The following is a 12,955-nucleotide window of genomic DNA, read 5'->3' as shown; positions in this document are numbered from 1 at the left end:
AATATCAGGGACACATGGGAATATCCTCTCCCAAGAGACAAATTGTTGAATCTTGTAAACTCTACTCTAAAGAAGTAAACACAATGCCTGATAGGTCTGTTTGGGTTCTGGAGGCAATGCATTCCATACACAGGAATACTGCTCTGGCCCATGTAATGGGTGAAACAAAAGCCTTACCCATTTTGAGCAGGGTCTACAGCAAGAAAGGACCCCACAGTAGATTTAAGCCATGGAGCAAGCAACCAGCCTACCTGGGCCATACCACCTGGCAGACCCTGTGTTGTTGGAGGTTTTGGTGTTGAAAAAAAAAATGCAGTGTTGAATTTATGAAAGAGATGTGAGACAATCACAATGCAGGCCTCTAGAGTTCTAGGGCAAAGCAATGTCAGAGGACGTACACACCTTTTGGAAAATAGCTCCTGGCAAGCTATAGGCCATGAGAGAAATAGAATGCTTGACCATGGAAGAGTGACCATGCATCTAGAAATCCCCATTATGTGCTGGGTCCCCACCAAGTCTTAACATCAAGGAGGCCTAGCAGCAATCCATGGTAACATGGAAATGGCACCTCCAGGACCTAGCACAAGCTGAACCAGTAGACCCTGGCAAGCTGCATGAGAAGGTAGCCCCAACTCTCATGTTACCTACCACAGCTATACCAGCACGCTTCCTTCATCTCACACTGATGACCATCCTGAAGGGTTCACCTACAACCAACTGAAGGAAAAAGAAAAATTCTGAATTTGGTTTACAGATGGGTTATCTTGATATACAATGCAAGCCAAAAACAGAAAGTGACTACATTACAGCTTCACTCAGGGGTAACCTTGAAAGATAGCATAGAGGGGAAAAATACCCAATGGACAGAACTAGAGGATGTGTACCTAATCATCTATTTTATGTGTGGGAGGAGCCATGCTCCAGGATAGAATGAATCCTGATAGGCAGTGGTGAATGGCTGGGTCAGGGCCCTGGAAGGAGAAAGATGGGAAAATCAGAAAAAAAAAAAAACATTCTGGAATAGAGGTACGTAGATTGGCGTATGGGAGCAGGCATGAATGGTGAAGATTTTTGTATCAAATGTTAACATCCATCAGAAGGGATCTACCATGGAAGAGCTACTAGACATCAAGTAAATGAAATGATGCTAACCACCCTTCTTCATCAACTACCCAAACACTGGCAAAATGTGCTCCTGAAAGGCACAGCATAGTGGGAGGAACTAGGGCAATGCACGGGCCCAAAAGTACGGATGCACTCTCACTCACTTAGGGTGATTTATTTGGCTGTTATGCCTCTAAATGTTGAAATGGCCAGTAATAGTAACCAAAGCTGAAGCCCTGGTATGGTAGCATCCCCCAAGGAGACCAATCAGTCACTTGGTAGTAAGTTTACTGCAGTCACCACATCTATCCTGGAAGGGCCAGCAGTTCATTCGCACGGGGATAGATATCTATTTTGGGTATGGGTTTGTTTTTCCTACCTGCAGAACCTCAGGCAGAACCACTATCCAGGTACTTACGGAATGCATGACCCCCAAGTGTGGAATTCAACAAGGGAGACCACCTTTACGACAAAGGAGATACGGGAGTAGGCCCGTGACCATGGGATCCATCGGTCATGTCACATAGCACAACATCCAGAAGCAGCTGGCTTCACAGAATACTAGAATGCAGGAAAGAAAGGTTGTCCAGGAAGAAGACATTGAGATTTATTGGGGAGTGACACCTATGAAGGAGAAGGAAGGAAGCAGGTCTGGGGTAGGAGAGGCAATCAGACTTGGTGCAGACATGAAAAAGATTCTGGCAGCCCCATGGGGGACTTCTGGAGGCAAGAGTCCCATTGAAGGCGTTCATGCTGGACAGAAGTGGCGGGGTTCTGGTACCACTGCCTCACTCAGTCATTGGCCACAGGCTGCTCCAAGCAGAGCATGACCTTGGCTCAAAAGCTGAGGCCAACCGTGAAGGTGCTAACAGCTGGTGGCTGCCAAGTAATTACTCTCCTTGCAGCTGGGCAGCAAACACTTTCTTGAAGAGGGATCTGAGCGACACACCTGCTGGGTCTGCCACAGTGCGTCCTTGTATTGTGTTGATCTGCTTCTCCACACATGTTCAGGGAAAAGCCCCTCCAGGGCTCCTGTGGCCCTTACAACAGGGACACTGGTGGGATAAAGTGCAGCCTCCCAACTGCACTTCAACTTGGTCTTGGGCTGTAACTGTACTCATTGCCTTTCTCTTCCACTATCCATTCTAAATTCCCCTCAGCTATCACCTTGGCAGGTTTTGGTGGTTCATCTGATAGTCTGAGCCAAACCCTCATTCCTGAAAGATCAGAGCCCCCAGTAAACCATACCCTTCTCAGAGTGGGGTTGCTGCGCATGCTGCTCATTCAGTTACAGAGGCCTAGGGGACTATCAGGGGGCACCCAGGTGAGTCATCCAAGTTCCACACATATTCCTCTCTATTCTCATTGTGGAACATTATTCCTATCTCTTGCCAATGAGGGCCAATTATACCTGATAGGCTGGCGAGTCCTGTTCTTGACTGTTGGTCATTGGACACAAGGAGTACAAAGGGTCCAAGTGCCAGTTGTAACTTATAGGTCAATGGGATCTTTATTGTGTCCCCTGGGGAGAGTGTAGCCCCTTTACACTGTGAAGCAGAGAGTTGTGGAGACAGGAAACACAAAATCCTCCAGCGGGTCACTGGGAGTGATGGCTAGTGGGCCATTCCTGTTTCTACTCCTTGGTTCCCGAACCCTCTATTTTTCCTATAAGGGACACAGCACCATATAGAAGTCTCCAATTTAGGGTGCCTGGGTGGCTCAGTTGGTTAAGCGACTGCCTTCGGCTCAGGTCATGATCCCGGAGTCCTGGGACCGAGTCCCACGTTGGGCTCCCTGCTCAGCAGGGAGTCTGCTTCTCCCTCTGACCCTACCCCCTCTTGGGCTCTCTCTCTCACTCTCTCTCTCTCAAATAAATAAATAAAATCTTTAAAAAAAAAAAAAAGAGAAGTCTCCAATTTAATTCGTTCTTTCTGAGTGCCATCTCTGAAATTGTACCTTTGGGAAAGAGACTTGACAATATGATAAATCAACCATGCCTTGGTGTGAGAGTCATATTTACTATATATCATCACAAGCCTGTGATGCAGATACTCTTACTTTCTCCATTTTACAAATGAGGAAACTGAGGCACAGACAGGTTAAGAAACTTACTAACTCCAACTTGTAAGTGGCAGGATATTTTAATTGGGCCATCCTGCAGAGGCAATATTACAAACCAAAGGAATGAGTGTCTAATAGTAAAATTTCAAGCCCGCTGATTGGCTAATTTCTAGAGGCAGTGGAGCCAACAACATCCCACTCATAATTTTTTTTAACATTCTTTCCAAAAGGAATTGCCATTCTAGGATTTTCCAAGGTCTTGATTAGAAGCTCTAGCCTTGACAAATATCCTGGTGAGATGCAAGGCTCCTCTGAAATGCTTCACATCATGAGTGCCATGCTGTGAGTTTTCCCTTATCCATTACTCCTGGCCTATACCTGACCCTCAGTGGGGACCAGGCCTTAATGCTGATCATTTCATTGTGGAAACAGAGAGCCCTAAAACCATCTGAGAGAAACAGTTTGCAGGTTTAATGTGGCTTTCCCCTATTCTATTTTCTCTGGTAGGATTTATTTACAGGCATAAATATGAAAAATACATAACACATATGATGATTTACAATTATTAAAATTAAATAAGAGAAAATCTTTGGTATTCACATTCATTTTCTTATTCGGAAGAGACATCCCATTCTACTGATTGCAATATAAATAAGTTTGGAATAATGATTGTGATATTCCATTAAACTAATGGATTCAATCTCATAAGTCATTTTTATGGATAAAATTTAAAATACTGTATTAATTCCAAACAGAATACATTTGCAGTTTGTTCCGGGAAAACAGATTACTACATGTAATGTCAACAGTCATTACTTCCTGGTGTTATTTAACTGATCCCAATTTCCTAGCTAATACCATCATGTGTGTAATGAATAATGCACGGTGTGAAATATACACTGTGCAAAACACATCATATATAGTAGGTATTGGGATGTGCATTGCCTAATAAGATAATTTGTATTTCTTCCCTGCCTCCCACTCATTCCCTTCCCACTATTTTTTATCTAACATATACCTAGAAGAAACATTTGGCAGGGAGGGGACAGGATGTTCAAAGTGAGCAAATTGTTTATGATTATTTATTTATTATTGAGATATAAATGAACATGCATAATCACTACCCAGATCAAGATATGAAAAGTTTTCAGCACCCCGGAATGCTTCTCCATGCCTCCTCCCCATCTATACCCAGAAGGCAACCATTATTCTGATTTGTATCACTATAGATGAGTTTCAAAGTGAGTAACTTCTTAAAAATGCAGAATCAGTCTTTTAAAAAAGGGCGGGGGGGCACCTGGGTGGCTCAGTCAGTTAAGTGTCTGCCTTCAACTCAGGTCATGATCCCAGGGTCCTGGGATTGAGCCCCATATCTTCATCGGGCTCCTTGCCCAGCGGAGAGTCTGCTTCTCCCTCTGCCTTCCGCTCCCCCTGTTTGTGCTCTCTCTCTCATTCTGACAAATAAATTTAAAAAATATATATCTTTAAGAAAATCATAAGGAAGAGAAAGTACATTTACAGTCCTGTGCTGTATTTATTGGAAAACATTCACATAGAAGTGGACCAGCGCAGTCAAACACATATTGTTCCAGGGTCTACTGTAGTTCAAAATTATCCAAACTTCTGGCCTTGCTTCTTACTTTAGGGTCTTTAAAGCAGTTCCTTTGCTTATTTATATCCGGGCCTACCCCCACTCCTCATTCTGCCTCCCTCCACCCAATCACCCCCTCACTAAGTGGTGCATTGGAGCCTGCGTGCAGGGGCTTTTGAGAGCTAACTGTACGCCCCCTTTCCCAACTCCACAGTCAATGTTCAATTGACGGTTTTACAATTGGCCATGGTGGGAGTATTGACACCACAGAAATAGGCAAATGTGGCAAATCAGGGCCTTCCAGCCTCCCAGCCTCCCCACCCGCGGGATAAACGTGAAACATTTATCACCACCACGCACACGCACACACACACACACACACACACACACAGACATTTAAAACATGTCAGATTGCTTCAAAGAGCTTCGGAGATTAAAAATGCTATCCAGTCACACAGAATAGAATCAACCACAGAAATCCGAGTGGGAGCAAGTTCCAACTCAGCCAGTTTTTTCATATCCACAACAGCTTGCTGTTGGTCATGGTTTGGATTTGCAACAATCACGATTTTGTGCTTTGCCCCCTCCCCCTTAATTTAAATGCTTGGCAATTATTTTAATTGAGGTACACTGTTGCTAACCTTGCTTGAAAATTTTTGTAATAGCCTTAGAGATACAATGGCATATTGCAGAAATAGTTGAAAATTCACTGTCTGGGACAGGATTTCAGTAATTCAGGTCTGTACTATAATCTCCATCTGTTTTATATGGCTTCGTGCATATAATGTTCTGTCACCACACCAGACAATAAGTTCATGGGGTCAAGAGTAGTGTCCTCTTCCTGGAAATTCTTCATAGTGCCTAGCACAGTGCTAGGGTTTGGGCAGATATGCCAGGTAACGATGCATGAATTTCACTTTTCCCTCCCCTTTTTCCTTTTCCATCCCATCCCCCTAATCAGTTCCCTACACTTCCTACCCCACCCAGTGACACAAAACAAACTCTTCCATTATTCACAATAGCCGAAATATGGAATCAACACAAATGTCCATCAACAGATGAATGGAAAAAGAAAATGTGGTATATACATATCATGGAATATTATTCAGCCTATAAAGAAGCAAATCCAATCATTTGTGGCAACATGGATGAACCTTGAGGACATTCTGCTATGTGAAATAAGCCAGTCTCAGGAGGACTGTATGACTCCATTTATATGAGGTCTCTAAAATAGTCAAACTCATGGAAGCAGAGAACAGAATGGTGGTTACCAACGGCTGGGAGGAGGGGGAAATGGGGCATGATTGTTCAATGGGTATCAAGTCTCGATTATGTAAGGTGAAAGAGTTCTAGAAATCTGCTGTACAACACAGTTCCTATAGTTAACAACATGGTATTGTGCACTTAAAATTGTGTGAAGAGGGTAGATCTCATATTAAGTGTTCTTATCACAACAAAAAAGGGGAGGGTTGCAAGGAAACTTACAGAGGTGATGGATAATGTTTTATCACCTTGATTGTAGTGATAGTATCACGGGTGTATGCATATGTCCAAACCTATCAATTGTATACCTTAAACATGTGCAGGGTTTTTTGTATATCAATTATACCTCAATAAAGCTATTTTTTACATTTAAAAAACCCTACTGTAAAAATTAAGATGATTATTATAATTATACTGTATTTCAGGAACAGAGTACACTCATTTGACCAATCTTTAAGTGCTAACACGATCAAGGGCATTGGCCTAAATATATAAATGAATACAAAGATGATTTAGACCCAAACCCTGGCATGAAGGAGATTCCAGGTAAACAGAGTAGATAAAGTACATATATAAGAAGCTCTGATGCAAATAGAAAAATGACCCAGATAAAATGCTATCAGAGTTTAAAGAGGGAGAGGTGGTTTTTGGGCACGCTTAGTTAGAAGCACAGGTGAAACAGCAAACAACCAAAGCAGGAAAGCCCAAGGGCACATACCAGGAACAGTAATTTGTCTAGAGCGTAGGATGTGAGAAGAGAAATAGTATAAAATGAGACTGGAAGGTGGAGGTCAGATTATAAAGGATATCAATATTTTGCTGAGGAGTTTGAGCTTTACCCTAGTCTTTGTATTACTCAAAGTATGCCAGATTATGCTGCAGTAAAAACCCCAAAATCAGTGATTTCAAACAACAAGGTTTGTTTCTTAGTCATGCCACATATCTATTGTGACTAGTCTGGGGGCCTCTCACTTGTGGATGCAGACTAACAGAATCACCACCACCGGGAGCCAAAGAGACAGAGAATAGGGCAAATTGTACACTGGCTCTTGAAGTTTCTGCCACAAGATGTCATTCAGCACTTCTGCTCACATTTCATTGACTAAAGTGGGTCATACAATCATACCTAACTTCAAGGGGCTAAAGAAGTGTGATCCTACCCTGTGCCTAGAAGAATGGAGAGCCAGATATATTTAGTAGACAGCACTAATGACCATCACCGTCTTTTATAAGGGGGAGGATATGGTCATATTTAGATGTCAGAAAGATCACTCCAGCAGCATGCATTGGATGGACTGGAGAGAGGCTAACCTGGAGGCAGGGAGCCTAGTCAGGAGGCTGATGCAGTATTCCAGGGGAGAGATGGTGGTGGTTTGATCTAGAACAAGGAAGAATTAGGGAGAAGAGGGCGCCTGGGTGGCTCAGTTGGTTAAGCAACTGCCTTCGGCTCGGGTCATGATCCTGGAGTCCCGGGATCGAGTCCCACATCGGGCTCCCTGCTCAGTGGGGAGTCTGCTTCTCCCTCTGATCCTCCCCCTCTCATGCTCTCTGTCTCCCATTCTCTCTCTCAGATAAATAAATAAAATCTTAAAAAAAAAAAAAAAAAAGAATTAGGGAGAAGAGAACCGATGCATAGGACATTTAATGAGATATTGAGGAGAATCAACAGGACTAAGCCACAGGGTTGGGAAGTAGGGGAAGTAAATTGGACTACTGTTGGTAGACATATCTGGGGGGCAGAGATGGTGGTGGTGGCCAGGGCTGTTGGGTATGGCTGGAGGTGGAGAGGCCTAATGGACAGACCTAGTAAGCAGGGCTTACTGGGCATGGGCAGGGTTATTGAATAGTTAGTTGGTGGTTGTTGATTATTGGTGGTGAGCCGTGGCTGGTGGCTGGTGGGTGTGGGTGATGAATTTCAGTATGGCTGGAGTATAACCTATGAAGTGGGGAGTAGAGGGAGTTTAGGCCAGATGGGAAAATAGGCAACATCAAAACAGGAAAGACTTTGGCCACCATGGCAAGAGGTGTGAATTTTATCATAAAGATGATGGGAACCACTTAATTATTTTAAAGATATCTGCCCAATACATAGAGTATAAAGGTATCATGTATACAGGCAGGTATAAGTGGGACAATCATGTGGTAGAGTAAGACCAAGGGGAGCTGACCAGCCAATGTGATGTATATATTTGACAGAGCACAAGAGCAGAGGAGTGGGTTGTCTAATGCAGACCATGCTGTCATAACTCATATCTACTTGACAACTGTCTAGATGAAGGTGAGGTGGAATGCTTCCTGGTTTCTCATACAGGACCTTTCCCCCATTTTTTCATTTCATCCACTTTTCCCATTCATTTCCTACCACTTGGTGGAACTATTCAACTGTTGAGCATGCCCAGAGGAACACCAAGTTCAGAGAAGCCTCTACTAGCCAGAAACTGCCTTAGTGGATGGACCTCAAAATCTGGCCTTAGGAGAAAAACTGTCTGAGTTCCAGAAAATGGGAGACCATTTGGTGATGGCTGCAAAGAAGTCTAAGGAGTTGGCCAAGGTTGGCAGGATGAAAAGCCCAGATCTGCAGTTGCTTTCATGAAGAAATGTCAATTCTACTGTCATCTCCAAGATTTGTGTTAATGCAAAATTCATCACACTTTAAAGCTCTGAAATTTGAGTGACAAAATGCAAAGAAACCACAGAAATAAAAGGAAAATTAGTCACAGAGAAACTCCTATTTGATAGAGTTCCAAAACTAACTTATAGACAAGTGGTAACCCACACTTCATAGCCGCTGAAGCAAAATGAAATATGTTAGAAGCTGCTAACATGCTACATTTATATTTCTAGAACACTTAATAGAAAAAAAAATTTTTAATCTACTTCTAGCAGCTAAATATTTTGAGATAAATCAGAAAATATTTTATATGGCGCTTTTAATGTAGTCTAAGAGACCCCATAGGGAGGGGAAAAAAAGAGAAAAACATTTTAATTTGTCAAGAACTATTTAGTAGAAGCGAGGTAAATAGATGTACAACGACTATGCCGGATGTGTATTTGTACCCATAATTATACACTTTGAGTGTTTGCTATGTGCCAAGGCACCATTTTATACAGTTTATATATTTTATCTCATTAATCCTTCAACTTCCTTCTTTCCTTCCTTTAGTTACATCAGATATTGTCTGTGGGTACTTAGGGTCCACACCTGACCTTCTATAATCTTCCCTGTACTGCTGAAAGCCAGAAAACCTACATTTCCAAGACTCTCTTTGCCAGCAAGGCTCTGGTTAGCTTTTGCCAGCAGGAAACCCTTCCGTGAGACAAAGTAAGAGGGAAGGGTGAAGTCATTCTGCATTTGGCTCTACCCTTCCCTCCTGCTTCACTGCATTAAGTGATCCCAGGTCAGTGCATCAGCGACTCCAGGTAGGACCAGCACAATAACTGCTCAACCCAAATAACTGACCAACAGAACTGTGATCAAATAAACTGATTATGGCCTGAAGCCACTAAGTTCGGGGATGACTGGTTGTGAAGTCAAGCTAACTGAGCCATCACTTAGCTATGAACGGACAGCATGGCTCCCCCAGGCTCCAAAGATATGAAATAACAAAAAGTTCACGGCATGCAAATGCTGATTACTCCATACCTGAGAGAATAGCACTCACCCTCAAGAAAAATATGACAAACATCCCCCAACTCATTCAAAACACATTCTCCTTACTTGAAAAACATCAATCAACTACTAATACCACCTGGTGCTAACCAGGTGATAGATTTTTTTTTTCCCCTGAGACGAAAAGTTATTTTCAAAGACTTTTGTCAAAGAAATGTTTATGATTTATTACTTCAATCTTTTTTAGAAGGCAAATAAATATTTCATTCTTGCATGGGCTTAATTCTCTGTGCAGATTCACCTCCTATCCCCTCAATTATAAAGAGTAAATCTTACTTGCCAAAGAATTACGTTTCTAAGATCACCCTTTAAACTTGCAGCTAAAATAATTCACACTCTCCTTTCATGTTTAAAGGGTGCACATTTCTCAGTGTCTTCGAGGAGGTGACACAGCTAATGTTTCTTAAACCCACAATTCTGCTTTCATGAAATCAACAAAGGCCTTCCATGGCTTTCTAGGAAGACAAAAGATCCCATTTCTAGCCACCTAAAGAAAGGACAGCTTGTCTGGACCATTAAAGATTCAGAATACCTTGTATCAAGTGTCTTTGAGGTCTGGCAACTCTTTGACAATCTTACTTTTCTTTGCTCCAGAAAATCTGAAGTTCTAATAAACCATTCAAATGAAATTTCCCACAGAATACAATCTTTAGTAACCGTAGAATCAAGTTAGAATGACAAAAATGTGACTTTTCTCTTCCATGTCTAGGATCCTTTATTAGAATTGTAAAGGTTTTCTCTCACTATTATTTTTCAATAAAACAACTTCTCATATGCTCAGGCTTTTTTTCTCCTGGGATCATTAACTCAACTGAGTCGTGCTTATTGTTAATGAAGCTAAGGTCTTAATGGATTCAGTCCCCACATGGACCGGTTCGGCTTTCCATAGCCAGACTGCACCCTTGCCTCCAACTTCAGTGTGACCTCTGATCTTGGCCAGGTCACCTTCCACCCTGGGAGGACAAGTGACTTTATGGCTATGTCTGTGCAAACATTCCCACCAGGGGAACAACTCAATCTCTGTTTCCAGGTGTAATAAGTCTTGCCTTCACCTGCGCAAGATTTTACTGCAGCAAAAAAGGTCCTACTTGAATTTGGGGCTCTGTCCACATACAGCCCATTTACAGTGTTTTAGGGCAAAATGGTGAGCTGCTTTAGCAAACAGTACTAACAATACAAGGATTTCTAAAGAAGAAGTTGATATATCTCTCTCATACTGTTTGTGATGTAAGTACATAAGTCATGGTAAGCAAGGCAGCTCTGTCTGACCTGTGATCATTTAAGGATCTGGTTTCCTTTTGTGGGGATGCCCCTTCAACCCTTCATTCACGGATGTCATCTGTTTGGTTCAAGTTAGGTTGTCGTGAGTTGCAGTGCAGAGGAGGTATATTCACTTTCTTAAGGCCTGGAAGTGGCACCTATCACTTTCATTCACACTTCGCTGGGGGAGAACTTAGTCAAATGGCTAAACCTACTGCACAAGGGACTGGAGAAGGTATAACCATGTACCATGTTCCTAGGTAGAAGGGAAGAACATATTTTGGTAATCAACCAGCAGTCTTTGCCACAGATGGAAAGTCAAGACTGCACCTATTTTGCTGTTTGCATACTCAAAACCAGCACTGTGAGGAAGAGCTGTCCCCAGCACAAGGTATATGATAGCATGTCACTGTTCAAGTCAGCACCCTTCACCCAACCTCAGCCACACGCTAGAGGAAGGAAGGTAGCAGCCCAGGCAAATTCACAAACATGAGAAAGAATAAGAATGAGAAATTCCATTGTTCATCCCCCAATGCATTGATGCCATGACCCCAGGAGAGGGTACAGATTGTGCTAAGGAGTGCTTGCACCATTCCCTAGCTCCTTTGGAAGAGGGAAAAAGAGGAGCCATGGAGGAACAAAGAGAGAATTAGTAATGTTATCAAGAGTTCCTTCTCTGAGATCCTCCCAGAACGAGGGGCCCTGCATTTTCACTTTGCACTGGGTCCTACAAATTATGTAGTTGGTCCTGCATGGGGGATGGGGAGCTGGTGGATAAATGCTTTTCCCTTTTTACCCCCAGAAAATGGTGCTGATACACATGGTGTACAACCTCTCAGATATCCAGCAGAACTGAGAAAACACTCGCCCATAGCTGTGGCCAACTCCATAACTAATCTTTATATTGGCCCTCCCTCTGTCCCTGTTTCAATTTCCCTGCCCCTCACTCCTGCTTCCTTAGGTCATTCCCAAAGAAACAACTTCCCCAAAAGCTATTGTGGTCAGCATTTAGGCAGAGACCTTTAGGTGATGAATGATCTCTGTAGATATCTAGAGGAAGATCATCACAGGCAGTGGGAATAATAGTAAGCAAAGACCCTAAGGTGGGAGCATGCCTGGTGTGTTTGAGAAGCAGCAAAGAAGTCACTGTAGCTAGAGTGCAGTGAGCAGTCATAGGCGAGAGTAATAGGAAATAAAGTCAGTGAGGTCATGTATCCCCACAAGGACTTTGGTTTTTACCAGGAGAAATGAGAAGCTGTTGAGGCATGTGATCACAGAAATTATATGATTTGACTTCAGTTTTGAAAGAGTCACCCAGCTGCTATGTTAAGAATAGACTGTACGAGACAAGGGTAAGAGCAGGGAGAATGTTTACAAGACGATTGCAAGAGTCCCAGGGAGACAGAAGATGATGGCTTGGACCAGGGTGGTAGCCGTAGAGAGGGTGAGAAGAGGTCAGATTCTGGATGTATTTCAAAGTAGAGCCAAAGGATTTGCTGATGAATTGGATGAAGGTGAAAAGAAAGAGAGGAGTCAAGGATGTCTACAAGGTCCTCAGCCTCAGAAAGAGATGTGGCCTGGAAACTTAACAGAGAATAGGTCTCCAAGGGAATGGGAGAGAGGATGCAAGAGGGGTGGTTCAGATAGGAAACAGGATGATCTGGAGAATAGACAAGGGAGTGTCCAGGGAAGGAGACAATGGGACCCACAGTTCAGGGTAAATCTCTATTTCCCCCCTTTTCTTTGCCCAAAAAGTAATGACTAATGAGTAAGGTAACTGGCTATATGCAAATCATATATCCGATAAGGGGTTAATATTTAAAATATATAAAAAACTCATACACTCAATAGCAAAAAATAGATAACCCAATTTAAAAATGGGCAAAGGACCTGAACAGACAGTTTTCCAAAGAAGATATACAAATAGCCAACAGGTACATGAAAAGATACTCAACATTACTAGTCATCAAGGAAATGCAATTCAAAACCACAATGAGACATCACCT

Source organism: Halichoerus grypus, chromosome X, assembly GCF_964656455.1.
Source record: "Halichoerus grypus chromosome X, mHalGry1.hap1.1, whole genome shotgun sequence".
NCBI classification, from domain to species: domain Eukaryota; kingdom Metazoa; phylum Chordata; class Mammalia; order Carnivora; family Phocidae; genus Halichoerus; species Halichoerus grypus.
This window is presented reverse-complemented; position numbering follows the sequence as displayed.